At 46.4% G+C, this 19,601-nt stretch overlaps 1 long non-coding RNA gene across 2 annotated transcripts in view; it reads right to left on the reverse strand.

Annotated features, from left to right (window-relative positions):
* LOC142470084 (uncharacterized) overlaps nt 1–19,601 on the reverse strand; it is a 38,013-nt gene that overhangs the window by 18,023 nt on the left and 389 nt on the right. The window lies entirely within an intron of this gene.

A 19,601-nucleotide genomic window follows, 5' to 3' on the forward strand; every position in this document is an offset into this window, starting at 1 on the left:
CTCTCCTATCCCTTCTCTCTCCCTCTCTACTATCCCTACTCTCTCTTCCTCTTACCTATCCCTTCTCGCTCCCTCTCTCCTATCCCTTGTCTCTCCCTCTCCTATCCCTTGTCTCCCCCTCTCTCCCCTCCCTTCTCTCTCCCATCCCTTCTCTCTCTCTCCCTCTCTCCTATCCCTTCACTCTCCCTCTCTCCTATCCCTTCTCTCTCCCATGCCTTCTCCCATCCCTCACTCCCATCCCTTCTCTTTCCCTCTCTCCTATCCCTTGTCTCTCCCTCTCCTATCTCTTGTCTCTCCCTCTCTCCCATCCCTTCTCTCTCCCATCCCTTCTCTCTCCCTCACTCCCATCCCTTCTCCCTCTCTCTCTCTCTCTCTCCTATCCCTTCTCTCTCCCTCTCTCCTATCCCTTCTCTCCCATCCCTTCTCTATCCCTCTCTTCTATCCCTTCTCTCCCTCTCTCCTATCCCTTCTCTCCCTCTCTCCTATCATTTCTCTCTCCCTCTCTCCTATCCCTTCTCTCTCCCTCTCTCCTATCCCTTCTCCCTCCCTCTCTCCTATCCCTTCTCTCTCCCTCCTATCCCTTCTCTCTCCCTCTCTCCTATCCCTCCTCTCCCAGCTCTTCTCTCTCCCTCTCTTCCATCCCTTCTCTCTCCCTCACTCCCATCCCTTCTCTCTCCCCTATTCCTTCTCTCTCCCTCTCCTATCCCTTCTCTCTCCCTCTCACCCATCCCTTCTCCCTCTCCTATCCTTTCTCTCTCCCTCTCACCCATCACTTCTCCCTCCTATCCCTTGTCTCTCTCCCATGCCTTGTCTCTCCCTCTCTCTCCTATCCCTTGTCTCTCCCTCTCTCTCCTATCCCTTGTCTCTCCCTCTCCCCATCAATTTTCTCTCTCCCCCAGTCCTTTCTCTCTTTCTCTCTCCTGTTCCCTTCTCTCTTTCTCTCCCCCAGTCCCTTCTCTCTTTCTCTTCCTATTCTGCAGCCCCAGTGTTATATGCAGGATATGAGTATGGCCAGATAGCTGAACTCATCCCTCTTTGAAAGCACACCAAGTCCTTTAGTATATTCTTAACTTTATTGAGAGAGTCACAGCAAATAAAGGGTGCGTGTAGATGTTGTTGAGTGTTTAGGGAGTGCTTCTCTATGTGAAGGTGCTTTTGTATCAAGAGAAGGTCAAACGAATTGCTTTTGCGAGGGAGTAGGGAGAATAGTAGTACTCACTCAGCCTGCTTGGATGGAAAAGGAAGTGAGGGATTCCTGGGAGACAGGAATAGTCTCAGGACCAAACTAACTTGTCAGCAAGGACAGGGGGGGTGGAATGATCCAATCTCAGCTAAGAGAATTGGTAGGTTGCCAGGGCAACCAGCTACAGGCTGTGTGGAGAGGGTACATGTAACAAAATGTATCAGTTACACAGGCACTGTGTGTTTTCAGAGCAGAGAAGCATGCAACTGAAATAGAGAAAGCTGGCAGTGAGAGCTGCAAAAAGGGGAACAGAAATAAACTATCCTGTTCCAGGACAACCCCACCCTACCCTCCCAGTCACTTCTCTCTCACCCCCCAATCTCTTCTTGCTCTCAACCCAGTCCCTTTTCTCTCTCTCTTTCCCCCCAGTCCCTTCTCTCTCTCTCTCCCCAGTCCCAGTTCTCACCCCAATCCCTTCTCGCTATCTCAGCCCCCTCCATCACTCTTTCCCCCTCTCTCACTCTTGCTATCTCCCCCATCATACACACACCCTCTCTCTCACCCTTTTTCTTTTTCTATCCCCTCTCCCCCTCTTTCTCTATCTCCTCCTCTCTCCCTGCCTTTATCCCCCTCTCTCTCCCTCTATCCCCCCTCTCTCTCCCTCTTTCCCCCCTCTCTCTCCCTCTTTCCCCCCTCTCTCTCTGTTCCCCTCTCTTTCTCCCCCTCTCTCTCTCCCCCTCTCTCTCTCCCCCCCTCTCTCCACCTCCCCCATCTCCATTAAATTAGGTTAATGCCACATAATGTGACTCAATGGAGTTTAGTGAATCTGGCCATAGAATTCCATATATTTCCTAAATCTCCTCTTAATTTCTAGCGCGAGCCTGTGCTGAAGATTTAGCCACATGGTCGTGAGATACTTATTGAGCATGTTTTTCACGCCCCCCTCTTTCATTTTGTATTTGAATGCGTACGGCCACAGAACATAAGAAATGCACTCAAATGTATGAATTCATAAAGCCCATTTATCTTGCAAATGCGAAAGCTCATTTCCTCACAAGAGACAGAGCAGCTGTAAAAAAAACCCTCCATTTTCTATCAGCCAAATCCCCCTTTGATCTGTTAATCCCAAATTTATAAGGTTAGCAGATAAGCAAGCAGATTTAAATTCCCTTTTTTTTTCTTAGTTTACGTCACCTAATAGTTACAAAGCAAAGGGAAAAAAAGTGATAATCTTCTTTTCTGCCTTTACCCTACTTTATGCAGAAAATTATATATATATGCTGTATAGGCTGGAGAGTTGCAGCAAGTGTGCTTTCCAGTCTACCGGGAGTTAATCTCCCCTAGAGAAACTAGCAGCACCTGCAAACTAATTGAGCAGGCTGAACTCCTGATTGAACAAGGAAGTGTAAACGGCAGACACAGAGAGCTGCCTTATGAGAGACTGTTTTTCCTCAGAGAAGGGGGGAGAGAGAAAATTCCCCCCAGCTAAGGAAGCTGGCACAGTCCCTTAGACCCACTGGATGGTGGTCGTGGAGTCTGCTGGGACTGACTGGGTCTTAATCCCAGGAAGAAGGATGCAAGACTGCGCTGAAGCAGGGATCTCCTATCCATATCATTGCAACTACAGAGAAGAGGGATTCTCTCAACTCTCGCAGGGTCCAGAGGGAGTTGTTTGTGGAGGTACCCGGGCGCTATCTCTGTATGGCTTATTTGATGTGCGGAGGTATAAAAAAAAAGTTGTGGTGTAATACTGCCTGTAAGTAGTTTTCAAGTGGTATCCTCTTGTGACTCGGAACCCCAGCAGGATCTATCCAGGACCCTTGTAGGCAGTGAATACAAAAAGGATGGGGGAGCACAATAGTTGGAAACAGGCAGTGTTGTAGAACTGGTAATCGCTTTTTAAAATAAAGTAGTTATATCCTGAGTGAGTGTGGTAGCTCAGGTGTCTAATGTCTAATTTGAAGGATAGACACACATGGGTTCGTATGTATTGGTGAAAGAGTAGAATAAAAGTAAATACAACTTACACGGCCTTGTGTAAGCCCAATCGCATCAAGGTTTCTTTTGGAATCCCGTGTGCCTATTTACCTAATTACCTATTAGAGGCCAATAGAATATTGGGGGACGTAACTACATACCAACAATTAAGGAATGACCCCACAAACATTCATAAACAAGAACTAGATAGGATCTTGGATAGAGGAAAACACTTAGGAATCCTTAGCGATAAAGAATGGGGCTATTTACATCAGGAAAAGCCCATTCTACCGGTATTCTACTTCTTGCCTAAAATACACAAGTGCATGGAGAAGCCACCTGGTAGACCCATAATATCGGGCATCGGGTCCTTAACCCAAAACCTGTCTGAATATTTAGACTTCTATTTACAGAAATATGCAATCAAAGGGAGATCATACCTCAAGGATACCACCCAAGTCATAAATCTCCTCAAAGATGTAATTTGGCAGGAAGACTTCACGTTAGCCACTTGCGACGTGAAGTCTTTGTACACATGCATCCAACATACAGATGGTCTTAAAGCAGTAGAAAATGCCATCAGTAAGGATATTAACATTCCAGAGGAACAGCGCAGCTTTATTATTGATGGCATCAATTTCATATTAACGCATAATGTTTTCTGGTTTAACGGCCTGTTCTACCTCCAGATGTGCGGAACCGCGATGGGGACCAGGTTTGCGCCCAGTTACGCAAATATTTTTCTAGCGGACTGGGAGGAAACCAACATTTGGTCTAATAACCCCTTCAGCGCAAACCTGGTCTCATGGCATCGCTATATAGATGACGTACTGTTCATATGGAAGGGGGACGAACTTAAACTGAGAGATTTCATCACACATATTAATCAAAACAACATCAATCTAGAGTTTACATCCGAGCAGAGTAAGGTAAATATCAACTTCCTGGACCTCAACATATATATAGAAAATTCAGAAATAAAAACAAAAACATACTTCAAACCAACGGATGCTAATAATTTTTTAATGACGACCAGCTGCCACCATCCAAAATGGTTAGATAACATACCGTTTGGCCAGTTTCGGAGAGTCCGGAGAAACTGCACTGATGATAGCACCTTCAAGGATCAAGCCGACATTTTGAAAGGCAGATTCCTTGAAAGAGGCTACTCTCCAGAACTCATAGAATCAGCAGTAACCAAAACTAACACAATACCACGTAACGACATGCTGATCTCCAAAACAAAACAGGGCAACACACAATTCCAAACACCATTCATTAGTACTTATAATACAGATGCCATGAAAATTCAAAAAATAATAAAAAAACACTGGCATGTGGTACTACAAGACCCTGTCCTCAAAGACAACATCCCCAATGTCCCAAAGGTCATATTTAGAAAGGCACCGTGCATTAAACTCAAACTAGCACCCAGCGTCTACAAGAAAGAAGAACCAAAAATTCAGACCTGGTTACCCCCAGTAAAAGGTTTCCACAGCTGCTTTAATTGCAAAGCGTGCAAACAAGCAGCAAAGGGAAACAAACTGGAATTCACGTCAAACGTTACAAAAGAAACTTTTAAGATAAAGCAACACCTAGACTGCCGCACAGACCACACTGTTTATCTATTGTCTTGCCCCTGTGGACTCCAGTACGTGGGCCGCACTTCAAGACCTTTGCGAGTCCGCGTACTGGAACACATGGGAAATATAAAAAGACAGCTAATGACACACAGTGTTTCTAAGCACTTCAGCGTATTTCATGAGGGCAACCCAAATCTTCTGACATACAAGGGAATAGAGAGGGTAGATGCCAATTGGAGAGGTGGGGATCGCCTGCGTAAGCTATGCCAACGAGAAACCTTCTGGATATATAAATTGAAGACACTAACACCCAGAGGACTCAACATAGACATTGATCTGGGGGCATTTATGTGATCACCCAGACTACGGCCTACATATTCCATTCATTGGACATCATGTATGCTTAAACTAAGGCGATCACTAACCTGCATTTTCTCCTCCAACCACAGATATACCCGCCCAAAGCTCTGGAATTCTCTCCTCCATTTGGGATTGGACTGCATTATTGACGACTGCCTTTTAAACCATAGATCCTCATTTTTTATCTTATGGTATACTATTTTTAACTTATAATTTTTACCCGGGACAGAGCCTTTTTTCTAGTCCATTTGATTTTATGCAGAGATTTTTTGGATATTTTATACATAATTTTTTGCTTTTTATTATTATTTTTTATTTTTATTTTTATTTTATTTTTTGTTTCATGATTTTATCCACTCCACCTGCCTCCCACAGCAGTGTGTTTTAAACTCGGTTAGCAAACAACTAGAGCATGTTAATTCACTTGTCATACTCACTCACATAGGACATCATTTTAATATGTTGCTCACCATTATTATTTGAATATTATTCTATTATTATCCCCATTACCATTACCTCCAACCAATTCACATTAGGTATTAAACCTAATCACATTAGAGTATTTCTAATCACTCTGTACTTTAAATATTTAAAACACCTATCTTCAGTTAATTAAGATCAGATTTTATTTAATACTTTTAAAAGTAACTCACATTATGATATGTACCATTTATAAACTACTTTCATTAATTTATAACAGGCAATTTAATCTAATTTAATTATAATAAATTTAATCACTCTGCACTTTAAACACTAAAACACTTTTTTCTCAACACAATACTAGATTATACCTAACACTCCTTAAATTAACTCACATTAGAACATACACTATTTATGAATTAACCTTAATTTAGTACTATAATATTTTGGACCCTTAATACACAAGATTAAATCATACTTATTATTTTTAAGAGCAAACACAATTTAGAATATATATCACATTTTTAATCACTGTATAATACTATAAATATATAAGAATAGACACACAACTCAGCACATATAAACAACTTTATTAGGTTGCACTCGAGACAATTATGGCACAGTATAATCTTTATACTTTATGCAGCAGCAACCAGAGGCATACACAACACCTTTCAAGATACTCTTAAGGCATCTTTTAACCCCTTCAGTATTTAGTCATAAGTGAAAGTACATAGATACAGAACATGCAATAACGCAGTATACAAGGGACTGCGCACGAACTTTTCTTCCTTTTTCTCTTTTTTTTTTTTTCCCCCCCTTTTTTTCAACAAGGCGGAACTTTATTGAGACGCACAAGGACATACGATTGTACTGCCTGAAAACTTTATTATTTAGACCACCACACATGCGCGACCCAATAGAAGATAGGATGCGCGCGCACCCTACAAGATGGGATACGCGCGCACATCACAAGATGGCGACGTTCAGTCGCATTAGAAGAACAGGACTGCAAATCATTGCAATAGAAGATGGGATGCGCGCGCACCCTACAAGATGGGATGCGCGCGCACATCACAAGATGGCGACGTCCCGTCGCATTAGAGGAACAGGATTGCAATTAATGCAATTAACACAACGACCAGGATTGGCTAAACCCGGCATAAAAGAGGCTGGAAACAGCAGGAACACATCTACAGAGCCTGAGGAAGTCCAGTACTTGGACGAAACGCGTTGCTCTTTTACCTGGAACATTTTAACAGCACATCACAGAGGAGACAGAGGTGTAGTTGTAGCTCCCCATCCGGACGCGGAAGGCGGGACCCCCTACTACTATACACCATACTGTCCCCCCTTTGCTTTTACTTCCCTAAGAAACGTTGGTTTCTGTTTTTATTTTTATTTCTCATGTTTTTTATTAAAGTTAGTTTGTACCCTCCAGACCCTAGTGTCTTTTATATGCGTTATACCCATCTTCACCATCAGCTACATCAGGAATAGAAGAACAAAGATACCGCTAGAAGTGTGTACTCACACTGGCCCGTGTGAGTATTGTGTTATTTTTACCATATACACCATTGTACCCCACCCTTTCATCACCTGATACTAATTGGGTAACACCCATAAGAAAACAAGATACCAAGATAAGAGCACACTCACACCAGCCCGTGTGAGTGCAAGAGTATAATATATTTTTATGGTGGTCTATAAACACACCATCCCCTCCCCCACATTGACGTATATATGTATATGTGTTAACCCTATCCTCCTTTCTGTTTATACGAGAGGAAATCCTCCTGGAGCGGCACTCTGAACCAACGAAGCAAGCAACCTATACTCCAAGAAGAAGAACCCACACCGCAAGAAGAAAAGCCTCACCAGAAGCACACGGGATTCCAAAAGAAACCTTGATGCGATTGGGCTTACACAAGGCCGTGTAAGTTGTATTTACTTTTATTCTACTCTTTCACCAATACATACGAACCCATGTGTGTCTATCCTTCCAGAGGGAGTTACCTGGAGCCCCAACAGACCAAGAGCTACGTGATATATTGATGCATGTTTTAAGCTGGGAACCAGTTTAGTTGGCCAGCGCCAGTTAGAAAGGGCTGGAGTATGTTTAGTTAGTTTTCCCTGAAGGGAATAGGTGTTATTTTTATGATTTGTTTTCATTTAAATGGATGGTGGGCCTATTGGTGTATAATTTAACCCTGTAAATAAACCCCCGTACAGTCAGGGGATTTTTCATGCTTGGCATTTGCTCGCATTATATTTTGCATTCAGAATACCATCCCCTTTGCTTCTGTCTAACTGCGGCCTTTGATGGACGCAGAAGGCTTTTATTGTTTTCCTTAGCCTTGGGGGCACGTGTAGGTTAGCAGGAAAGTCAGAGATTTTTTCGGCTTGTTAAAGAGGCAATCCAAGCGGCACTTTAAAACTAAAGAAATAAATACAGCTTTTGATTACCTTTATTGAAAGCTAATTACCTAAGCTGACGATCGATTCGTTTTCCCGTGATCCTGCTGCCCAGGATTCACTAAATGGCTGCCTTTCCGTTTCAATCAATCCTTCAATCACTGTAACTCAACAGCTACAATGTATTCTTATATTACAAAGGCAACATTGTCTGTTACAGATTGCAGCTCAAACTTCTGGGAACATTGGCAACAAATGATCACAAACAGGAAAGTGTTGAACATATCTTGCACTGCTGGGGTGGTATGCTACAGCCTGCTATAGAAATCGAAAGATGCTCAGTATACTAACACTCATTAAAAATGGCATTTAGAGCTAAATAAAAAAAAATAAAAAAAAGGTCTTAATTATTATCTAATACTGCAGAACGGATTTATTAAAATAAAAAAAAAACACATGTAGGATGTTGCACAGATTTCTCCTTTTAAATGTCAGTACTGAAACACCCGACTCCTTTCTGGGCAAGTCTGTAGCGTTACCACGGAGGGCGGAGGGGGTGTAAGGTTTTTGTTAGGGCAGACTGTGTGTCTGCTCCCTTAAAAGGAAGCTCTCATGGTTTCCCTGCAGGGCTTTAGTCTGGCTCTGCTAAAACTATTACCTCTTCCAGTCGCTTGTGAACTCTGGGAAATAACAAATTGCTCTCTTCCTTCATTTTCTACCATGTGAACGACTTGCAATTTGTAATAGATTACATCCCATTAAAGAGGCAATCTGTCCTGCTAACATCCGGGACACTTAGCACGGGGTTACATTTGGGTGAGGGTTGCCCTTTTTCAACAGAATCCAACACCTGTGAGTACATTTGAATCCTTTTATTAAAGTTAGTTTGTAAACACTTTGAGCTGAAACTTGGGAGGGGGGTGATTTCCTCTGGCTGCTCCCTTCTGTCTGGCGTCACTGTGTGTTCAACAGGAGTTTGCACCGGCAAAGCCCTCTCTCTCCCCCTTCCCTTATCTGTATTGGATCTCTGGTAAGGGCAGTGTGGGATACAGTTAAAGGAAACACTTGGTTTACCAACACTCCCCTATTCTGAGGCCCAAAAGAAAAGGGATTGGAACTTATTTTCTATACAAACAAAAGTGATAAAATCTTAGGCTTTAGCAATACTAGCTTTGTTTAAGGAAGCCAATGATACAATTGGCTTCCTCCATTCGGAAAAATTGTACAATTGAATACAATTTATATATAGCATCATCACAAGTGTGAAGACGTTACAATGGCAGTGGGATGGGTATACTGTACCAAAGGAAGAAATGATCTTTGTTGGACAAAGATGGTTCTCAACTAGATTACACGAGATATCAAAAGACCAGGATGACAAACATGGGAGGATGGGATGAGACAATGTGTTGGAGCAATGTGGAGAAGATAGGTTTGCTACCGCAGTACCTGGGAGATCATTGGGGAGGCTTCATCCAGCAGTGGGTTGTGGCTGATGGTATGTATGTGTTTATTAATATAGCGCCATTAATGTACATAGCGCTTCACAGCAGTAATACACGTGACAATCATATAAATAACCAATACAAATAACAGATCACGGAATAAGCGCTTCAGACATAAAAATGTACATTTAGGAAAAGGAGTCCCTGCTCCGAGGAGCTTACAATCTAATTGGTAGGTAGGAAGAACGTACAGAGACAGTAGGAGGGAGTTCTGGTAAGTGCGTCTGTAAGGGGCCAAGCTTTATGTATCAGGTGTATAGTATTAATGGTAATAATATATACACTATATTTCTATATAATATTCATAAAAACATACACTATAAACTATTTGCTATTGTATTTATGTAAAAATTGTGAGTAAGGATACTGAGTATAAATAGTATAATACATTTGTTATTTTGTTAAATAATAAATACAAAAATGGCAATACTAATTAATGTATCGAGTATTCTACAATATTTATTATTGTGCTCTTTGCTGCTAGACTTTTTGGCCTCAATTTTGTAAGCCCTCAATCATAAAAACCCAGTTAGTAATGGTACCGGAGGAATTAGAAGACTGACCCTAATTGGGTTTACCGACTGTGACTTAAACCTGGGAGGTTCTCTTAACTGTTCCAACAATAACGAAGCCGTTATAGCACATGGTAACAATCATTTAAGTCATCATTAATCAGCAACGATTAATCAATTACTTAACGACCATTGACACAGTAATAATTGTACAAGCTTAGCATCAATACCGTACAGCAACCATTCCACTAGGTCGTCATTACGACTCGGTAACGGCGATTACCAAAGGCAGGGACATTTCCGACTCGCTGGGTCTACATTTGTGGGTCAGACAGACAGTCAGGGCCGACTTATCAGCATTATAGGCCCCCGGGCAAAGCAGTGCACTGGGCCCCGCCAACTCTCCGCTGCAAGTCGTAATTTTTCTCCTACCGAGTTAGCGGGAGATTTGAATGTTGAGGCGGGTGATCGGAAAATGAGTGTTAAATTCTGGTCTGTGCATAGATTAGCGTGGGGCCCCTATGCTCGTGAAGGCCCCGGGCAACTGCCCAGCGTGCCCATGCGTTAAGACAGCACTGCAGACAGTCGGAAATTCCGAGCGAGTCACCCATGCTGTTCCCAGAGAAAATGGCAACGAATTCCGACTGGTAAGAATTGGACAGAGCCGGGTTTCTGATTCATCTCCGTTTCGTTTGAGTCTTCGTACGATTGAAAAACAGAAGGTGCTGTCCCTAGAAATGTTTCTCCAAATGGTATTCACACAGCTCTTTGTTGTTCGTGTTCGACACTATCTCATCTGGTGTCGGCTGGAGTGATCCCTTCTTTTGTTTTTTTAGCCGAGCGCCTGGTACTAAGGTATTGTTTTTTTTTTGTACAGATGAAGTTAAAGCAAATTGTTTTATTGGATGTTGTTTTTTTTATATATATATTATATATTTTTTTTATCGCCTGCACAGTCCACATGGACAAGAAAAGACGCATGAGCCTCAGGGCAAAATACTGCTGGTCCCCTGTTGCGAGATTTTCTCTTCCTTCCAAAGAGGATATGCTGATAAACCTATGCTGAAAGTTGCTTTTTTTTTTGCACTCCCCTTTCAAAGGCGAAACTTCAAATGGAAAATAAAACTTGGCAAAGAACTATTTCCCTCAGAAAAGATGGCTTGATCCTGCTTTCAAAATATAATCAAAGTCCCTTTAGTAATAATATATTTTTTCCTGTAAAGGGGATGATAATGGACGCATCGCTGTACACAATACGTTTTGCAGGACCCTGCCCTGCGGAGCTTACAATCTAAACTTTGCATGTAGAGTAACTTTGCCCAAGGTCACACGGATTGCTGTCACTGGACTTTAATAAGCTACTCCATGTCATTTTCCGTGTCAGATTTACTCATTTATTTTATCTACTATATATTTCTGAAAGCACTGTATGTCTGCGTCCCTAGCGGCAATCTCATTGGTCCCTTGGCCCGCCCGCCCCCGCACACCTCTCATTGGCCTGAGGCAGAGTGACGGGCAAAAACACACACAGACACACACACACACACACACACACACACACACACACCCCTCACACACACACACACGCACACACACACACACACCCCTCACACACACACACCCTCACTCTCCCCCGTCAGTTGGACCGCAGCTCACCTTCCACACACCCCCTCCCCCCTCCTCTCCCGGTGCCCCTCACTCTCTCCCCCCTCCCCACCTCACCCAAATCCCCACGCGCGGCAACATCCCCAGCCGCACCATCACCCTCACCGTGCGCCGCGGCCCTCCTGCTCAGCAGCAAACTCCAGGCTCCTCCCCCCTTGCGGCGCAGCCCGGGCCTTTTGCTCTCCCCCTCACGTGCGCCGCTACCGGAGAGGGGAAGCGCGGCGCGGGACTCCCCCTCACGTGCGCCGCTACCGGAGAGGGGAAGCGCGGCGCGGGTCTCCTGCCACTCTTGCCCCCCCCCAAGCTTCCCGAACTCACCTCCTGCCCCAGCCAGATGCCACGAGGTCAAGGTAAGTCACCCACCGTCTCCCACCCAGTCACCCACACACCCACCCAGTCACTTTTACCCAGTCACCCACCCACTCACACATTCAGTTTCCCACTCACCCACCCATTCAGTTTCCCACTCACCCACCCATTCAGTTTCCCACTCACCCACCCATTCAGTTTCCCACTCACCCACCCATTCAGTTTCCCACTCATCCACCCATTCAGTTTCCCACTCATCCACCCATTCAGTTTCCCACTCATCCACCCATTCAGTTTCCCACTCACCCACCCATTCAGTCTCCCACTCACCCACCCATTCAGTCTCCCACTCACCCACCCATTCAGTCTCACACTCACCCACCCATTCAGTCTCACACTCACCCACCCATTCAGTCTCACACTCACCCACCCATTCAGTCTCACACTCACCCACCCATTCAGTCTCACACTCACCCACCCATTCAGTCTCACACTCACCCACCCAGTCTCACCCAAACCACCCACCCAGTCACTGACCCCACCCACCCACTCACCGACCCCACCCACCCACTCACCGACCCCACCTACCCACTCACTGACCCACCCAGTCACCGACCCCAGTCACTGACCCACCCAGTCACCGACCCTGAAAAAGTCACCCAGTCACCGACCCACCCACTGACCCAAAGTCACCCACCCACTCACCCAGAGTCACCCACCCACCCAAAGTCACCCACCCACCCAAAGTCACCCACCCACCCACCAACCCAGAGTCACCCACCCACCCACCGACCCAAAGTCACCCACCCACCGACCCAAAGTCACCCACCCACCGACCCAAAGTCATCCACCCCCTGACCCAACTCACCCACCCACCGACCCAACTCACCCACCCAACCACCGACCCAAAGTCACCCACCGACCCAAAGTCACCCACCCACCGACCCAAAGTCAAACCGACCCAAAGTCACCCACCCACCCACCGACCCAAAGTCACCCACCCACCAACCCAAAGTCACCCACCCACCGACCCAAAGTCACCCACCGACCCAAAGTCACCCACTCAGTCACCAACCCACCCACCCACTCAGTCAAGTGTCACCCACCCACCCACACACTCACCCACACACTCAGTCAACTCAGTCACCCACCTAGCTGTCAAGGGGGGGGAAGTCTAACCCTGTCGTATGCCCCCCCCCCAAAATTACATCCCGGGCAACGCCGGGTCTCTCAGCTAGTTTATTTATAAAAATGTTTTACCATTCAGTAATACAGTGAGAGTTACCTCTCGTTTTCAAGTATGTCTTGGGCACAGAGTTATAAAAATACATGGTTACATTAAAAGAACAGGTTATACAGGCATTTCACAGACATTTCATGGACAGACAGAGTTGGAAAATTGGGCACACAGGATAATTAGCTGCGCCAAAGGCTGTCTGCCATTGGGGCGACCCAGATGTATACTGAAGGGGTTCAGATTGAATGCAGCTGCGAATACACAGCTCTTTGTCCTCTCGGCTCATTAACATTCCAGTGGGTGGTGTTGACGTTCCACATAGTGCAAGCAAATGTTAACCCTTAGCACGCTGGTCCTGTGCAGAGGGGAGCAGCTCCTGGGGAACCCCATCAGGCGACCGCCTTTGGGGCGATGCAGCTGCACACTGAAGGGGTTTAGATTGAATGCAGCATATGGAGCTGGTTCAGGAGCATGTGGGGGTGTTAGGTGCTGTTAGGTCACAGGGCCCTTATGGCTTTGCATTGCTTAGCTAACATGGTCCACAATGACTTGCCCTAGGTCACAAGATGGGCTGACACAGGGATGTGAATGGGGTCCACTGAGCTATTTTCTCCTCCCCTCCCCCTTTACGCAGCCCATGGGTGACCCACAGTAGACATTTCCCATCTGTCCAGATGTGGGTCGCAGGGGAAGAATCCTAACGGCCAGATATATGACAACGGACACTTCAGTGTCCAGAAGTTTGACCAATGCCTAGAGAAAGCCAGAGGGTGCCGAGGTTACGACCTTTGTGGCTGTCGAGATGAGGACACAGCAATGTATGTATATATTTATATAGCGCCATCCTGAGACACATCGCTTTACAAAACACGTGACATAATATTATAACACAATGGGAATAAGCGCGTCACACACAAAACAATAGGAAAAGGAGTCCCTGCCCCGCAGAGCATACAATCTAAGTTAGGAGGGCACAATTAAAAGGGGGAGTTCCAAACCTTACACCAGGAAGATTCAAACCCTGAGCATCTTCTCCATCCGGCAGGCCCGGGGGACATTATTTCAGGGGGTGTTGCCTTCATTGTAAATAACGTTTTTGTTATTTTGTTTACTTAACCTTGAGCTTGCCTCGCTGACGTACCAGCGACCTCATGGGCGTCTGCTCGTGTTTAGGGGCAGATGGAGCGGTCACCCCCATTGACCTGGAAGTGGAGCCCTCTCGTCCAGTGTCTGCCCGCCGCATGTGAACCAATTATGCCGACGTGCTGGGTGTCCAGCGGCTTTCTGGCCCTGCATAGGTTACCTCTTTTAATAGTTGTTAAATTGCTGCTGTTGGGTTTTTTTTGCATTTGATCTCTTGCCCTTTCCAACATGGTTTATATTTTGAAATCCGTTGCTCCGTTCAGGAGATAGAAGCGTTTGAAATATTACCTGCCTGGCAGGTTAAAAGGGAGCTCCCCCCAGAGCCCAGTGCAGTGTGAAGCTTACCGCGGTCACCTCAGATGCTAGAAATCATGGTTTTTAATAATATTTTTTTTCCTCTCAAAAAAGAGCCCGAGGGGCACGATACTAACATTATATGAGTTATTATATGAGAATTCTAGGAACATTGTGGCTCTAATTTAATATATGTATTTCTTTATTTATATAGGTCTTCCAGGTACATAGCGCATTACAATACATGTGACGTAATACAGTAATATAACATTATGGGAATAGGCGCTTCAGACATAAAATGATAGGAAAGTAGTCCCTCACCCGAAGAGCTTACAATCTAAGTGTGGTAAAACCCATTGATACATTAAACATCTCTTCATATAGTGGTGTCCTAATTAATATCACTAGAGAGCATGTGGCAAAACCACAAAACCTTAATGCCACCCTAATAAATGTCGGGGTCACGGGAGAGGAGGAGTATTCTTCTAGCCTTTGAAGTGGGCGAGGCCCAGTGTTCAGCACCTTGTAAATGAGTTGCTGCTCCTCTGGTGCTTATAGGGTTAAGTGACGCCTCTTCATACATACATACCCCGAGTTGTTAGCGCTGTGTGTTTTTTAAAAGTAGAGTTCCGGGAGCCAGTTTTATATTTGTACATTTGATTAAATAATCATTAATTCCTCAGGCCCTGAATATTCCCAGTAATTACAATATCTCAGGCTCAGCGTATACTTTGCCAACATGTAAAAAACGCAGCAGCACTTGGTATGTAAAAGGCTTTGTTTCATAAGGGTCAGACCTGTGAGTCCTAATGGCGGTGACATGTTTAGGGTCAAAGGGTCAGCCCGATGTATGACTAAAGTGACCTAATGGCGGTGACATGTTTAGTGTCAATGGGTCAGCCCGATGAATGACTAAAGTGACCCAATGACAGTGACATGTTTAGTGTCAAAGGTTAAGGCAGCTGACCCCTTCCCCTCGGGCCAAACCCGGAACTTGGGCCTGACCGGAAGTAGGTCGCCGCAGGACTTATTGGATCGGTCGAGTGTTCGGAGCTATTCCTCTGCAGGGCCCACAGGAGACATGCCAGACAAAGGTGGAACCTCTCCCCTACTCTTGACTGGTCACTAACCTCGTTGAGCACCCCGCTGCCTGAACAAGTTGTCAGCAACCCCATCCCCTCATCCCACCATCATTACCTTGGGGACCTGGATTACACTGCTGGGCCGGGTCCCATCCAAGCCGGCGGCACGCATGCAGAGAGGGCGTGCGGAAGAGAACCTTGGAGAATTATACGAGGGGAACTGCATGGTGGAGAGATTTGAACGCGAGGTAGGAAACTGGAATTTGATTGGCCAACTCCAGTCCTCCAGGGCCACCAACAGGTCAGGTTTTCAGGATATCCCTGCTTCAGCACAGGTGCTCAACTGCACCACCCGTGCTGAAGCAGGGATATCCTGAACACCTGACCTGTTGAAGTGGAGTTGGGTCACCCCTGTTCTAGATGATAGTGGTGGCCAGTGTAGGGACATGCGCAGAGGGGGGAGGCTGAGAAGCCGGCGTGGAACACTTAAAGGTTAAACATAAAAGCCAAATCTGATTGGTCAATAGCATGGATGCAAACAGGAAAACTTTCATCTTTGGACAATCCATTTGGGATCAAAGTAGCACAATATCAGACGCTTCTAATGCATTCCAAGTAAAATGGGCCAGAGAAATCAGATAATGTTTCCTTTTTAGGTTCTGCCCATTACATGGATCTGTTTTTTTCTGTTCTACTTATTAAAAGCCGGAGTAGGAGAGATTCCCGGGGAGGCCTCAATGTCTTGACTTGTTTTTTTGTTAAGATGAAACGCCAGTGAGTGAGTGTAATGACGCTGACAGGGAGATGTTAACCCCGTCGCTTGGCAAATGTCCATTGCAGTAACCGCTGCACTGGGATTATTCGGTGGTTTTCTGTCTTCATAAAATCTTAACCCTTTCGTGTCAGGCCACTTCGGCGGCCAAAGGGTCTACTAATGTTTACTTTTATCTTTTAACGGCTTATTCCTATCTCCTACTATTTTGTTTCATCTATTAATAACTCTAATAATAATTTTAATTTGTGCCGTACTTTTCTACCAACAGGACTCAAAGCGCGGTAGGCAACACGTAGGATTTTTAAGGATGCCGTCCCTGCCCTGCAGAGCTTACAATCTATGTTTTTGGTGCCTGAGGCACAGGGAGATAAAGTGACTTGCTCAAGGTCACAAGGAGCCAACACCGGTAATTGAACCAGGTTCCCCAGCTTCACACTCAGTGTCGTTGTTAACAGAGTAAACACCTTGACTCACTGAGCCACTTCTCCCCATTACAGGTGCCCCTATTTTGTTGTGTCTATTACTGCTGGATTGCATTACACAAATTAAGGAACCACCTTTGTTTAGGAAGAGGGGCATGAGGACCCGACTAGAGACTGGCAGGTTAGGGGCTGAGGAGAAAGGCGGCACCAGCAGAGAGGGAGATTGTGGAGGAGATATATAAGGGAATTGGTGAGAAGTAGTCCCCCTCTTGTTCCAGACGATTTTGTATTGTTTATGATATTGTTGAATTTGTATGTGAATATAGAAAGGATGGGTGGGGTAAATGGGAATATGGCGGTTGGGCGGGGTAAGTGGGAATATGGTGGTTGGGCGGGGTAAGTGGGAATATGGTGGTTGGGTGGGGTAAGTGGGAATATGGCGGCTGGGTAAGTGGGAATATCGCAGTAGGGTAAGTGGGAATATGGCAGCTGGGTGGGGTAAATGGGAATATGGCAGCTGGGCGGGGTAAATGGGAATATGGCAGCTGGGCGGGGTAAATGGGAATATGGCGGGTGGGCGGGGTAAATGGGAATATGGCGGGTGGGCGGGGTAAGTGGGAATATGGCGGCTGGGTTGGGTAAGTGGGAGCATGGCAGTAGGGTTGGGTAAGTGGGAATATGGCGGTTGGGTAAGTGGGAATATAGCGATTGAGTTGGGTAAATGGGAATATGGCGGCTGGGTAAGTGGGAGCATGGCAGTAGGGTTGGGTAAGTGGGAATATGCCGACTGGGTAAGTGGGAATATGGCAGTAGGGTTGGGTAAGTGGGAGCATGGCAGTAGGGTTGGGTAAGTGGGAGCATGGCAGTAGGGTAAGTGGGAGCATGGCAGTAGGGTTGGGTAAGTGGGAGCATGGCAGTAGGGTAAGTGGGAGCATGGCAGTAGGGTTGGGTAAGTGGGAGCATGGCAGTAGGGTAAGTGGGAGCATGGCAGTAGGGTTGGGTAAGTGGGAGCATGGCAGTAGGGTTGGGTAAGTGGGAGCATGGCAGTAGGGTAAGTGGGAGCATGGCAGTAGGGTTGGGTAAGTGGGAGCATGGCAGTAGGGTTGGGTAAGTGGGAGTGTATTTGTTTTGTCATAGCTGGCATTGGCAGTAGTGAACAGATTTCACTTTGGAAGGATGGATAATGTCCCAGTTGGAAATAAGATGGGGAAGGTTGTGCCGCGCTGCGGCTAGGGCAGCCGGTTTGGTTATGTCCTTAAGCTTTGGCCAGTTGGTCTTTATACATTTCCTGCTCGTGCTGTACGGCTGCCAACCTGGTGGTTATTATCGGTGGTGATGGAATTAGTTAACCCCAGGTGTTGTGTAACCTGACCCTACTAATTAGGTGGACGGTACAAATAATAGTGGTGGTCACTTATTTATTTATTTATTTTATTTATTTATTTATAAAATGTGTTACCAGGAAGTAATACATTGGAGTTACCTCTCGTTTTCATGTATGTCCTGGGCACAGAGTAAAGCAAATAATACATGGTTACAAATACAGTTACATAAATGAACAGGGTATACATTATATACAGAGACATTGCATGCACAGTTAAAGAAAATATATATTATGAGCGTACAGTATGAAACAGTTACAGACCAGATTATAATGTGAGACAGCCTTAGATTTGAAAGAACTTAAACTGGTGGATGTGAGAGGGACGGGCGAGGCTCGCTTCCCGCCGTATAAACACACTATATATATCTTATACTATATATAATTGAAAGCACTGTATGTTTGCCTGCCTGGATGTCCGGTGTCCCTAGGGGAAATCTCATTGGTCCCTTGGGCCGCCCGCCCCCGCACACCTCTCATTGGCCTGGGGGGCGCACGATTATGTAGGGGGGGCGCGAGCAGCTTGCAGGGAAACCTGGGGGCGCTCCGTGCTGCTGCTTCTATGTCTGTGTCTTGCAGAGGGGGCGGGGCTTGCAGAGGGGGCGGGGCTTCTCTCTGCACACAGACAGCCCCTCCTTCTCTTCCTGTCTGCTTCACGTTTTCAGCAGCAGGGGGGGGGGGGGGTTGGGGGATCGGAGCATGTCACCCCCCCAGGTGAAATTGTGGACTGATTAAGTGTGTGTGTGTTGGTGGTGGTGGGGGGTAGTGATTGAGTGTGTGTGGGGGGATTGTGTGTGTGTGGGGGGTAGGGGGGATTGAGTGTGTGTGTGTGTGTGTGTGTGTGGGGGGGGGGGGATTGTGTGGGGGGGGGGATTGTGTGTGGGGGGGGATTGTGTGTGTGTGTGTGTGTGTGGGGGGGGATTGAGTGTGGGGATTGTGTGATTGTGTGTGGGGGGGATTGTGTGGGGGGGGATTGTGTGTGTGTGTGGGGGGGGATTGTGTGTGTATGTGGGGGGGGGATTGTGTGTGGAGGGGGGGGATTGTGTGTGTGGGGGGGGGGGGATTGTGTGTGGGGGGGATTGAGTCCCCCCCTCCCTGCCCTTTGCCCCCCCCCCTCCCTGCCCTTTGTCCCCCCCCCTCCCTGCCCTTTGTCCCCCCCCTCCCTGCCCTTTGTCCCCCCCCTCCCTGCCCTTTGTCCCCCCCTCCCTGCCCTTTGTCCCCCCCTCCCTGCCCTTTGTCCCCCCCCTCCCTGCCCTTTGTCCCCCCCCTCCCTGCCCTTTGTCCCCCCCTCCCTGCCCTTTGTCCCCCCCTCCCTGCCCTTTGTCCCCCCCTCCCTGC

Source organism: Ascaphus truei, chromosome 19 (genome assembly GCF_040206685.1).
Source record: "Ascaphus truei isolate aAscTru1 chromosome 19, aAscTru1.hap1, whole genome shotgun sequence".
Lineage (NCBI taxonomy): Eukaryota > Metazoa > Chordata > Amphibia > Anura > Ascaphidae > Ascaphus > Ascaphus truei.